Genomic DNA, 12,042 nt, shown 5'->3' with positions numbered 1-12,042 from the left:
GGTTTTCAAAGTGCATTTGTTCTAAAATGTGTTTTCCATTGTGGAGCTGGACCTGAAGCTGATCTTTGCAGACAGCAGCTGAGTACAATGATGTATTTGGGAGCAGGAAACAGCAGCAAGCAGTCTGCACTCTTCTTAGGGAGTCGAACAGGAGCTCAGCAGCAAACTGCTAAATGGTTGTATCTACTCTACAGGCAAGGCCAATAGGTTATCTGTTGGTAGCAAATACAACCAGAAGGCCACCACCACATGAAGACTGATTTTTTTTTCCAGCCACAAAACTGCCATATCTTCAGGTGTCTCTGCTCATATTTATGGCATTTAGTGTCTAGTGATAACACACTGAAAAAATAAAAACTGAATGTCTTGCTCTTTTTTGGGGTTCTCACTTGCTAACCTGTACATAAGTTAGGTTCCTGCAAAGTTTTCCTTCTTTGGGCATGGTACTGTAACCTTAAACAGCATTATACAGGCATGACTCTCTGCTGATTGTGGGGTTGGTCTCTTCTGCCAGGCAACCAGCAACAGAACAAGGGGACACAGTCTCAAGTTGTGCTGAGGGAGGTCTAGGCTGGATGTTAGGAGGAAGTTGTTGGCAGAGAGAGTGATTGGCATTGGAATGGGCTGCCCAGGAAGGTGGTGGAGTCACTGTCCCTGGAGGTGTTGCAGCAAAGCCTGGCTGAGGCACTTAATGCCATGGTCTAGTTGAGTGGCTAGGGCTGGGTGCTAGGTTGGACTGGATGAGCTTGGAGGTGTCTTCCAACCTGGTTGATTCTATGATAGAGCAACTGCTATAGTTTAACCTCAGATACAGGCTGAGTGTAAACAGGGTAAGACATAGAATCTCTTTGCTCTCACTGTAGGCTCAAGAACAATGTTATGAAGGGAAAGGATTCACTTCATTTTCCAAGCCTCACACAGATAAAACATAATTTGCAGAGTAACAAATTCAAAAACTATTCATTTTTTTCTCATTTTCAGCACCTTCTCTTTTGTCCTGCTACAGCTTCATTATTCCCTTATTCTTTGCAGTACAGGCTAGACTTTTTGCATGAAAAGAAACCATTTCATATTAGTCATACTACAAAAATGCATTTTATCTTGCAGCTGGTGAATGAAAGTTATCAGAACTTTTATTCCCTTGCGGGAAGTAACAATGCAACAGCTAAGGAACACCAAAGAAATGCTGTGCTTATTCTGAATTGTCACTTCTATATGCTTTGACTTACACTCAAAAAGCCTCATCTGCATCAGTCCACTTTGCTAAGTTTTTTGCCAAAATTTGTTGGCCCTAAATCCAACTGAAATTCACCAGATACCAATGGATTGCATGAAATGTTGTACTTTAGACTCATTTGATGTGCTGTGGAGCTTTTGTCCAGCCAGTCTAAGTAGGATAGGAAAAGAAAAGAAAGAGAAGCCAATCTAGTGGATGAGAAGCTCAACATGAACCAGCAGTGTGCACTTACAGCATAGAAAGCCAACCAGATCCTGGGCTGCATCAGGAGAAGTGTGGCCAGCAGGTCGAGGGAGATGACTCCCCCTCTACTCCGCTATGGTGAGACCCCACCTGCAGTACTGCATCCAGTTCTGAAGTCCCATTACAAGAAGGATGTGGCCATGCTGGAGTGTGTCCAGAGAAGGGTCACTGGGATGCTCAGAGGGCTGGAACAGCTCTGCTATGAGGACAGACTGAAAGAGTTGGGGATGTTCAGTCTGGAGAAGAGGAGGCTGTGAGGTGATCATCTTGTGGCCTTCCAGGACCTGAAGGGGGCCTACAAAAAAGCTGGGGAAGGACTTTTTAGGCTATCAGGTAGTGACAGGACTAGATGGAATGGAGCAAAGCTGGAGATGGGTAGGTTCAGACTGGATGTGAGGAGGAAGTTGTTGAGCATGAGAGTGGTGAGAGTCTGGAATGGGTTGCCCAGGGAGGTGGTTGAAGATCCATCCCTGGAGGTGTTTAAGGCCAGACTGGATGAGGCTCTGGCCAGCCTGATCTCAGGTAGGGTGCCCCTGCCCATGGCAGGGGAGTTGGAACTAGATGATGCTTGTGGTCCCTTCCAACCCTGCCTGATTCTATGATTCTATGATCTTCTGAGGCCTTGCACCTTTTAAAAAAGGCAACATTATTTTCAAACCAGGTAATCAAATTTCTTTCAGTACCCACTCCTAATGATGTCCAAGAGAATTTTGTGTGTAAGCATCTCAATAAAAAGCCCTGTCTCTGGTTTCTGAGTTTAAACTACACCAAAGGGTAGCCATTGCATTACATGCTGTGCCTTGGTCTTGACATCAGTCATGTATGTGGTTTAGAGTCAAAACCAGAACTACTAGCATGGAAGTATTTAGCTTTCTCAAGCAGTCATAGAATCAAGCAGGTTGGAAGAGAACTCCAAGATCATCCAGTCCAAACTAGCACCCAGCCCTAACCAATCAACTAGACCATGGCACTAAGTGCCTCAGCCAGGCTTTTCTTGAAGACCCCCAGGGACGGTGCCTCCACCACCTCCCTGGGCAGCCCATTCCAATGCCAATCACTCTCTCTGTGAAGAACTTCTTCCTAATATCCAGCCTATACCTACCCTGGCACAACTTGAGACTGTGTCCCCTTGTTCTATTGCTGGTTGCCTGGGAGAAGAGGCCACCCCCCACCTGGCTACAATGTCCCTTTAGGTAGTTGTAGACAGCAATAAGATCACCCCTGAGCCTCCTCTTCTCCAGGCTGCACATCCCCAGTTCCCTCAACCTCTCCTCATAGGATTTGTGCTCCAGGCCCCTCACCAGTTTTGTTGCCCTTCTCTGGACATGTTCCAGCACCTCAACATCACTCTTGAATTGAGGGCCCCAGAACTGCTATTACATAACCAGTCTTACTTTGGTCTCTGCAGTAGTTTCTCACTATCTAACACGGGAAACCAATTATTGTGGGAAACTCCAAGTGGAATCCGCTCCCTTTCCTTTTCTTAGCTTATTTTCATATTAGTTGCTCTTACTGCAAGGAGTTAAAACCATCTTAAGAAAGAAATGCTTCAATTGCTTTAGTAGGATTTAACTTATCAGACTTTTCGGTCACAGCTCATGTGTCTATTTACTGCATCACTCTAAGTCCTGTTGACTACTTACTCTTGCATAAAAAATATCAGGAGTGTGTCAATGTGCATTTTCTTTCTAAGTCAAATCAACCACCATATCACACACATATTTTACACTTTCAAATGCAGCTTTACAGCTTGAAACAAACATTACACTTCTCTCACCCACTTCTCATCCAAACCCTAAAGTCACCACATTTACAGAATTTAAGAGTGGGAATGTGGCTAATGTACCAGGCAAGTGTAGAGTTTAGTGACCTGGTTGCACTTGTCTACATGTGTGAAAGGGTATGGACACAGTTCCCTATTCTTGTTTACCACTTACACCAGAATTGCCCTGTTAACCTTTTTCTCCTTCTCAACCCTGCACTTTAACCCTGGGATCTAACAGGGAACTTAAAGTGAGAGTCAGCAACAGCAAAGAAAGCACATATGCATATTTGAGGATAAAGCAAAGTGCAAGATAAGGCATAGGGCTGAAGAAATGAAGTACTGGAGGGAGAGAGACTCATAAAATCATAGAATCAACCAGGTCGGAAGAGACCTCCAGGATCATCCAGTCCAATCTAGCACCCAGCCCTGACAATCAACTAGACCATGGCACTAATTTGCTTCAACACCTCCAGGGATGGTGACTCCGCCACCTCCCTGGGCAGCCCATTCCAATGGGAAATCACTCTCTCTGCCAACAACTTCCTAGTAACATCCAGCCTAGATCTCCCCCAGCACAACTTGAGACTGTGTCCCCTTGTTCTGTTGATGGTTGCCTGGCAGAAGAGACCAACCTCCACCTGGCTACAGCCTCCCTTCAGGTAGTTGTAGACAGCAATGAGGTCCCCCCAAGCTTCCTCTTCTCCAGGCTAAACAACTCCAGCTCCCTCATCCTCTCCTCATAGAGCTTGTGTTCCAGGTCCCTCGCCAGCTTTGTCACCCTTCTCTGGTACCACATCCTCAGATCCTTAAAAGGTGCTTATTTGCCATCAAAAGCCAAGGTGGCCATTACCCAAGTATCACAAAGATCTTGACCTTAGAGTCTCATAAACTCTACCCAAACTTTTTACTAATGGAGAGACTGAAGCAGAGAAGGTGAGATATTACCCTTGTAACAGCAGCCTCTACCATATAAGCCCCTAGCAACGTTTCCCACTTTATGAAAAGGGGCTAAATGGACATCTTCTACATCTTCTCTTGTATCAGTGAAAAAATGAGCAGCTACACTTAGCTCATTAACCTCCTTTCCTTTCTTTTAAACACTGGATTATGCTACCCAAACTTGCCTTTGTTTTAGCTCAAGAGAAATTTCACTTGAAACTACTTGAAAACCAAACCGTTTCTTCTGCTAAACCAGGTCTTTGGCTGCATGCTACATCACCTGTCATTCCTCCTGCTTTCAGTGAAATTTGGATGAGGTGAATTACAGACATCCTTTGCAATCAATATTTCTATTATTCTGTGATTACTTTCTACATATTCTTATAACACAGAATCATAGAATCATAGAATCAACCAGGTTGGAAGAGACCTCCAAGATCAGCCAGTCCAACCTAGCACCCAGCCCTAGCCAGTCAACTAGACCATGGCACTAAGTGCCTCAGCCAGGCTTTGCTTCAACACCTCCAGGGACAGCAACTCCACCACCTCCTTGGGCAGCCCATTCCAATGGGAAATCACTCTCTCTGTGAAGAACTTCCTCCTAACATCCAGCTTATACCTCTCCCAGCACAACTTGAGATAACTTGTTCTTATCTAAGCTCCTTTCTTTTGAGAATGAACTGAAGACAATGGAAGGGAAATCATTTGGCTATAGAACTAGCTCTCATTTTAATAAGAGAAACTTTAGTAACTCATGGAGTCTTATGCTGTCTCTCTTGGTGAATACAAATAGTCAAGACATAGCTGATGTTTGCACACAGGATGTGGATTAGTTTGAGAGAACTTCTCTCTGTCTCAGCACACCCCACATTTTTGTTCCAATTACATGGAAAGAAGAGACATTGCATAGAATCACAGATCCACAGAATCAACCAGGTTGGAAGAGACCTCCAAGATCATCCAGTCCAACCTAGCACCCAGCCCTGTGGCCAGCAGGGCAAGGAGGTGGTTCTTCCTTTTTATTCTGCTCTCCTCAGACCCCATCTGGAGTACTGTGTGCAGTTCTGGAGCCCTCAATGCAAGAAGGACATTGAACTGTTTGAGCCAGTCCAGAGGAGGGCCACAAAGATGCTCAGAGGGCTGGAGCAGCTCTGCTATGAGGACAGGCTACAGGAGTTGGGGCTCTTCAATCTGGAGAAGAGAGGCTTTGAGAAGACCTTCTTGTGGCCTTCCAGTATCTGAAGGGACCTACAGGAAGGCTGGGGAGGGGCTGTTTACAAGGTCTCATAATGACAGGACAATGAGTAATGGGTTTCAAGTGGAAGAGGGGAGATTTAGACTAGGTGTTAGGAGGAATTTCTTTGCAGTGAGGGTGGTTAGACACTGGCACAGGTTGCCCAGGGAGGTTGTGGCTGCTTCCTCCCTGGAGGTGTGTAAGGCCAGGTTGGATGAGGCCTTGAGCAACCTGCTCTAGTGGGAGGTGTCCCTGCCTATGGCGGGGGTTTGGATCTGGATGATCCTTGAGGTCCCTTCCAACCTAGACCTTTCTATGATCTGTGGTTCTGTAAGTAGTGGCTAATGCTCTCTAAGAAGATGACACAATCCAGCAATATTAAGAGATTTATACAACAGATGCACACAGCAAATTAAAACCTTTGTTTTAGGAAGCCAGCTCCAGCATGAAATACAACAGCATCTCTGTTAGGGAAATGGTGCTACTCTGTCCCTACAGCCATATCTCACCTGATGAAGCAAATGTGAAGCTCTGTGGCCTTACAGCAATAACATTTTTAATATAAAAGCTCCCTCTTCATAATCAGACCTCACAGCCTTCTGAAAAATTGTCTCAGAGTTTCATTTCCCTCTGCCCCTGATAGATCCCAACATATGTAGAGGCTCTGAACCTGCTATGGCAGGAGGGTTGGACCAGATGATCTTTCAAGATCCCTTCCAGCCCCTGACATTCTACGATTTTGTGAACCTCAAGACACTGGAATGATGCCCTTAATGCTGGCAAATTAAGGAGCTGCATGCCTGGAACTCACATGGGGGTTGATGTATATAGCAAAGAGTGCTAAACACCAGGGCCTTAAGGAAAGAGATGCAAAAGGCTTGTCTGTAATGCATACATACACACACACAGAATTAGAGCCACAAGCACATTTTCTAGGTCATCTTCTTCTCCTTCCTCTGCTCTCTCCCTCCTCCTCTGAGTTTTCTTTATTGTTCTCAGAAGGAATACATGCTTTAAAATGCATCACGAAACTTTGTCTTATCATAGAATCACAGAATCATAGAATCAAACAGGTTGGAAGAGACCTCCAAGGTCATCCAGTCCAACCTAGCACCCAGCCCTAGCCAGTCAACTAGACCATGGCACTAAGTGCCTCAGCCAGGCTTTTCTTCAACACCTCCAGGGACAGCAACTCCACCACCTCCCTGGGCAGCCCATTCCAATGCCAATCACTCTCTCTGGCAAGAACTTCCTCCTAACATCCAGCCCAGACATTCCGTGGCACAACGTGAGAAAACATATTGTCCCAAACTACTGTATGACTGGGTATCAATGGGTATCAATGACCTCACATTGGATGCATCTCTAAAAGAAACTTAGAAAGCCACACATAAAAATTGTAGGCAAAGAGGAGTAAGTGTCTGAAGAATTAGTACTACTACAAGGTTCTGGAATGGGCTGCCCAGGAAGATAGTGGAGTCACCATTCCTGGAGGTGTTCAAAAGAAGCCTGGCTGAGGCACTTAGTGCCATGGTCTAGTTGATTGGCTAGGGCTGGGTGCTAGGTTGGACTGGATGATCTTGGAGGTCTCTTCCAACCTGGTTGATTCTATGATCCCACAACTATTTTTAAACAGTCTTTGCAAAACAAAAACTCAGATAGCTCTGGTAAGTGCTTCTCCCCTACAGCAACTGTTTATAATAAATCAGATGATAGTAGCACTACGTGGATGGGTGGAGATAAGAGCCTGTCAGCACTTTCTTTTCATCCTCCCTCTTCCAGAGACTTGCAACTCAACCACAGCAATTTGCTATGGGCAAAAAATGAGATGTGAAAGCTCATACCTGGAGGAGGATCTTTAAAAAGAGATGAACAATAGTATTTCAAGGTATACCTGAAATAAATAATGGGGAGAGAGTACCATACGGGGGGGGGGGGGGGGGGGGGGAGGGGGGGGGGGGGAAATAAAAAGGAGCAGGAAATAGTTTTATTCTCACTAATATAATTCATTTTTCCCTTATATTCTCCCCATTTTTAGGCTTACTACAGCTTTATGTTGGTTCTTCCAACCAACAGTGCATTACACTTGCACAGTTCATTTAATTTCAGTGCTGCATACATGCAATAATTACTAATTCTCAATACTCCTCTGAGGCAGATAATTCCTGCTTTATTTTTTCAGAAAGGGAAGAAAGGCACAATTTTCCCCAGGCCACAACAGGAACTCTGTGTTAAGAGCCAAGAATGGATATAAGGAGCTCCTGTTCCCTGTCGAGGCCACAGACCCATCTCCAGCAGCAACTGTTTTCTCAGTATCTGATAGAGTGATTACATTGTTATGGAACTTTGTTTAATACAGATTGGGATATCCCTGGGATAGATAAGGATTCCAGGGCATCTCATTGCCAGCTGACAACGTCCCTCAGAAATAGGATGAGTTCCAGGACTCACATACTTTAACAGGTGGTCACAATAAGCTATATGCCAGCCTTACATGGTGGTAGATAAGCATGCATCACTAACTTAAATTACCTTATGGGTATGTAAGCTTTCAAATCATTGACTTTAAACATCACTTTCTCTCCACTTGATGGTGGAGTCATCTATGAGCTGAACAAAAGGTATCTCACCTTTTGCTGAGTCCAAGGCAAATTTCTTTCAGAATTTGGCTTAGATCTCTAACACAGTATTCCCAAGTATATTCCAGGTACTCTACCAGTTTACAGGTGTGCTAAGGTACACAAGAACTAAGTCTAACAGAGGTATTCCAACCGCTGCCCTATTTCAAGCTCCAAGTTGTGGAATCATGACAAAGACCCTGACACCACATATACTATGTTAAAGGCATCTGGTTTTTAGCCTGATCCTTGGTTCCCAGGCTAAGCTGCTGAAGAGGTTTGTGGCCACGTTGCTACTAAAGTGTCATTTTTATTCAAGGAAACTGGAGATGTGTTGCAGGCTTTCAAATATTGTGTAAAGGCAAGGGGCAGAAGTGGGAGGTGTTTGAAGATATAGCCAAGAGAACTTGCTGTAGGCTGCAAGTAATCTTCCATGCTCCCTCTTGGAAAGAGTCCCTAGAGTGAACAACCCTTGAATCCATGCCTACAAACCATCTTGAAAGTGCTTGGAAGCACCCCAGAATATAGCTAAGGAAGAGAACTAACAAGGTTGCAGTCTGGAATATTAGGACTTGGCTACTTGAGGTGACTCATCAGCCCTGTTTTAACTTAGCAATATCACAGGATCACAGGATGTCAGGGGTTGGAAGGGAACCAAAGAGATTATTGAGTCCAACCCCCTGCCACAGCAGGACCATAATCTAGCTCAGGTCACAGAGGAATGCATCCAGAAAGGCCTTGAAAGTCTCCAGAGAAGGACACTACAAAACCTCTCTGGGGAGCCTGTTCCAGTGCTCTGGGACCATTACAGTAAAGAAATTCCCCCTTGTATTGAGGTGGAACCTCTTGTGCTTAAGCTTACGTCCATTGCTCCTTGTGCTATCCCAGGGAGCAAGTGAGCAGAGCCTGTCCCCCCACTCCTGACCTCAGCCTTCAGATACCTATAAACATTTATCAAATCCCCTCTCAGTCTTCTCTTCTCCAGACTAAAAAGCCTCAGGCCCCTCAGCCTCTCCTCATCAGACCGTGCTGCAGTCCCCTCATCATCCCCATAGCCCTCCGCTGGACCCTCTCCAGCAGATCCCCCTTAAACTGGGGAGCCCGAAACTGAACACAGTATTCAAGATGAGGTCTCACCAGGGCAGAGGGTGAGGAGAACCTCCCTTGATCTGCTGGACACACTCTTCTTCATACACTCCAGGATCCCATTGGCCTTCTTGGCCACAAGGGCACATTGCTGTGCCATGGGTAACTTGTTATCCACCAGCACAGGACGGCTCTCCAGCAGATCACCTCCCAACCTGTACTGGTTCAGTTTGTTATACCTTCCCAGGTCCAGGACTCTGCACTTGTCCTTGTTGAACCTCATTTGGCAGCACAGGTGTATCCTAAAAAATGTGCAGCTGGTCCAAGGTCTGTAGTTGCAGGTCTGTTTCCACAGGGGAAACTTTGCCTTCTGCAGACAGCTGCATGTTGACTTAGGCTGTGTGCCATACTTGCCATTGCTACAGAGCCTCCAGGTGATTCATTGTGTGGACTTCAGTGCTGATACCAGCTCACATCTTTCTGAAAACTACTACTTAGCATATTCTGTCTTAATTACACTGAACAGCTGTGAATATCTCCTAAAGGAAATCTCCTAAAAATGATGCATCAGGATTCTCAGAATCAAGGTTTCTGAAATGCCAGCTTGAGGAAAAACTGAAAACCAAGAACTTTGTTTCATGGAGAGTCAGGCATTTTCCCAGAAAGCTTCATTTTGAACATGCACAAAGTAGTGGGGATTGTTTGAGCATGTGGGTGCCATTCTTCACTGAAGCTGGGTAAAGAGGACCATATTTACCTTACAGATTCATAATTATACTTTCAATACACTCAGTAGCCAAGTGACTCAAAAGAGTAGTCCAAACATCCTTAACAAGCCCTCTGAGGAGAGGCTGAGGGAGCTGGGGGTGTGCAGCCTGGAGAAGAGGAGGCTCAGGGCAGACCTCATTGCTGTCTACAACTACCTGAAGGGAGGCTGTAGCCAGGTGGTTGTTGGTCTCTTCTCCCAGCAACAGAACAAGGAGACAGAGTCTCAAGTTGTGCTGGGGGAGGTATAAGCTGGATGTTAGGAGGAAGTTGTTGGCAGAGAGAGTGATTGGCATTGGAATGGGCTGCCCAGGGAGGTGATGGAATTGCTGTCCCTGGAGGTGTTCAAGAAAAGCCTGGCTGAGGCACTTAGTGCCATGGTCTAGTTGACTGGCTAGGGCTGGGTGCTAGGTTGGACTGGCTGATCTTGGAGGTCCCTTCCAACCTGGTTGATTCTATGATTCTATGTCTTTAATGCTTATTAATGTTACTGAAAATGCTTAAAGCTCAAGAAAATATAATAATAAAGAAAAAATTATAAACACCTATTTTTTAATAACGAGAATATTCCTGACATCTATACTAGAAACATAAAAGCCACTTTTCAAAGATGAAGAGAACTGTTCAGTGACAGTTTTCAGTTTTATTGCTATTATCACTTAAACATACTTATATAACACTTTTTTAGCACCATTCTCTTCTCTGTCATCTTTTACAGTTGAGCTGAATGTCTATATTTAGCCTTCTCAGTCAATAATTAGTTTGTAAAAATCAAGCTGCTCATGTAACTCTGCATCAAGTCATTCTACTATTTATACATGCCTATTTGAAAGCACCTCATTTAATGTAATTATTACGTGTATTTTAAAGCAAAGGTGTATTTAAAACATTAAGTGTTTCAGCAAACTCTGTACTCCCCCTTCAAAATAATCACTAACACTCAGCCATGTGCCTCTTGCCCTGTTTTTTCTTTTTCCATAGGTACACTTTACTGTCATATTTCCAATAGAGTGTCTGTGGAGTAAAACAATCAGCTCTGCTTTATTGCTAACTGAAAACCAAACCTATTTCCCACCATGGTTATATGTTAAAAGGTATAATGGAGAGGGTATTAGAATCATAGAATCAACCAGGTTGGAAGTGAACTCCAGGATCATCCAGTCCAACCTAGCACCCAGCTCTATCTAATAGAATCATAGAATCATAGAATCAACCAGGTTGGAAGAGACCTCCAAGATCATCCAGTCCAACCTAGCACCCAGCCCTAACCAATGAACTAGACCATGGCACTAAGTGCCTCAGGCAGGCTTTGCTTCAACACCTCCAGGGACAGCAACTCCACCACCTCCCTGGGCAGCCCATTCCAATGGCCAATTGGAATATGTTCTCTCTGTGAAGACCTTCCTCTTAACATCCAGCCTAGACCTCCTCCAGCACAACTTGAGACTGTGTCTCCTTGTTCTAGTGCTGGTTGCTTGGGAGAAGAGACCAACCCCCACCTGGCTACAGCCTCCCTTCAGGTAGTTGTAGACAGCAGTGAGGTCACCCTGAGCCTCCTCTTCTCCAGGCTGCACACCCCCAGCTCCCTCAGCCTCTCCTCAGAGGGCTTGTTAAGGATGTTTGGGCTATCCTTTTGAGTCACTTGGCCCTTGAGTGTATTGGAAGTATAATTATGAATCTGTAAGGTAAATATGCTCCAGGCCCCTCACCAGCTTTGTTGCCCTTCTCTGGACATATTCCAGTATCTCAACATCTCTCTTGACTTGAGGAGCCCAGAACTGGACTAAGTACTCAATAGTCACAGTATTCATAGCATCCTTTAGATCCAGGTAAATTTTAGAGTGAGGAAAATTGCTGTGCTGCCAGTAAATATTCTGTGATGACATTCTTTGATGACAGAAGTATTCACAGGAAGCACCATAGGCCATCTCATCCAATGTCCAGCCCCTGATAGTAGCTAGAAACAGATATGCTGGCAAAATGACTGAAAATAATGCAGGGATTGAAGATTCCAGCCAGAAGCAAAGTTTCTATCACTGTACACACTTTTCAAAAAACAAAGCCAATACCAACTTCACTTTAGAAGCTACTTTTAGCATTGTTAATTCTTAATGTAAGGTGTTTATTATGGTGTGGTTTCTCAGAGAGTCTCCTA

The 12,042-nt window shown here is 44.8% G+C and overlaps 1 protein-coding gene across 20 annotated transcripts in view; it reads right to left on the bottom strand.

Moving 5' to 3' along the window:
* The window catches only part of DLG2 (discs large MAGUK scaffold protein 2), a 1,415,634-nt gene that overhangs the window by 870,821 nt on the left and 532,771 nt on the right, over positions 1-12,042 (bottom strand). The window lies entirely within an intron of this gene.

This window comes from Pogoniulus pusillus, chromosome 3, assembly GCF_015220805.1.
Source record: "Pogoniulus pusillus isolate bPogPus1 chromosome 3, bPogPus1.pri, whole genome shotgun sequence".
Taxonomy (NCBI): domain Eukaryota; kingdom Metazoa; phylum Chordata; class Aves; order Piciformes; family Lybiidae; genus Pogoniulus; species Pogoniulus pusillus.
Note: the sequence above shows the minus strand (reverse complement) of the source record. Positions and strands in the feature narration are given on the sequence as shown.